Source organism: Mastomys coucha, unplaced genomic scaffold (assembly GCF_008632895.1).
Source record: "Mastomys coucha isolate ucsf_1 unplaced genomic scaffold, UCSF_Mcou_1 pScaffold18, whole genome shotgun sequence".
NCBI lineage: Eukaryota > Metazoa > Chordata > Mammalia > Rodentia > Muridae > Mastomys > Mastomys coucha.
This window is the reverse complement of record NW_022196900.1, coordinates 67,638,022-67,639,708: the sequence shown is the minus strand read 5'-3', so window position 1 is coordinate 67,639,708 and position 1,687 is coordinate 67,638,022.

Sequence of the window (1,687 nt, the reverse complement as noted above, 5' to 3'; positions counted from 1 at the left end):
AGAATGTAGAATAAAGAAGTCAGAATAGAATCCCTAGCCACTCTATGCTTTATCTTTTAGAATTTAAATATTTATGTTTTTAATTATTTTTCTGTGTTATGGGTGTATTCGCCTGCATGTATATCTGTGCCCAATGCATGAGGCTAGTGTCCATGAAGGCCCGAGGAGGACATCAGATCCTTTACGACTGGAGTTATGACAGTTATGAGCTGTCATGTGGGTGCTGGGAATGGAACTGGGTCCTCTGGAAGAGCAGCCAGCACTTTAAACCACTGAGCTATCCCTCTCCAGCCCCATCTCTCCTGCTCTGCTCCCTTCTCTCTCCAAGAAAGTGAAAGGGTCTCACTATGTGACTCCGACTGACTTAGAACTTTCTGTCTAGCCTAAGCTTATCTCAAACTCACAGCACTCCTTCTGCCCCAGCATCCCAAATGCTGTGATCACAGCCTTGAACATTTGTAGCCTGGTCTACAGAATTAAAAATTCCAGAGCCAAAGCCCTAACCTAGTCTAATTAAATTGGAATACTTGGATGATTAACTAAGGATTTATGGTTTTGGAAGCTCCATAGATTATTCTAATGGGAAGTCAGTGTTGCCGACTACTAGTTTAGGGGAAAATATCACAGCCTAAACTTAGGCTTCTTGAAGTGGGAGTATAAAAAAGGAGGGGAACAAACCAGGCTGTGGTGGCACACACTTTTAATCCCAGCACTTGGGAGGCAGAGGCAGGTGGATTTCTGAGTTCGAGGCCAGCCTGGTCTACAGAGTGAGTTCCAGGACAGCCAGGGCCATACAGAAAAACCCTGTCTGGAAAAACAAAAACAAAAAAACAAAAAAAAGGAGGGGAAGGAGCCATCTCCTCAGCCCCTTGACTTTGTCTTTTCTATCTAGGTTTGTTTTTATTTATTTTAATTTTTTTAAAACTTCTTCCCAAGACACTTCTTTTTTCTCTTCTTTTCTTTTTTTTTATGTGTATGAGTACACTGTAGCTGTACAGATGGCCGTGAGCTATCATGTGTGTGGCTGCTGGGAATTGAACTCAGGACCTTCTGCCGGCCCCGCTCACTCCGGCCTGCTCGCTCCAGCCTGCTCTCTCTGGCGTAATTCACTGTAGCTGTCTTCAGACACATCAGAAGAGGGTATCAATCTCATTATGGGTGGTTGTGAGCCACCATGTGGTTGCTGGGATCCGAACTCAGGACCTTCGGAAGAAGTCAGTGCTCTTACCCGCTGAGCCATCTCGCCAGCCCCCTCTTTCAGATTTTTTATTTTTAATCGTGTGAATGTATGTGTTTGGACATGAGCATGTGAGTTCAGAGGCCAGAGAGGATGCCAGATCCCCTGGAGCAGAGTTACAGATGGCTGTGAGTCATCCAACATGGGCGCTGAGAACTTCGGGTCTTCGGAAAAGCCCCAAGTGTTGCTAACCACTGAGCCATTTCACCAGCCTCTAGAGAAGATCCTTTATGGAAACTTCTGCTCTGAATCTTGGGTCCTCCTGAGTAGCTGGAAAGCAGCTCAGGGCCTTGTGCTGTTTACAGAGTGACAGCTGACATTTTCTCATAGTAAGATTGGTTCTCCATGTAGAGAGAGGAACTCACTTATTGTTAGTTAGTTCCCGAAAGATAGAAGACTTTCAGAGTAGTTCCTGCCCTCAAAGTTTCTGGCTGTGAATCTTTTTTTTTT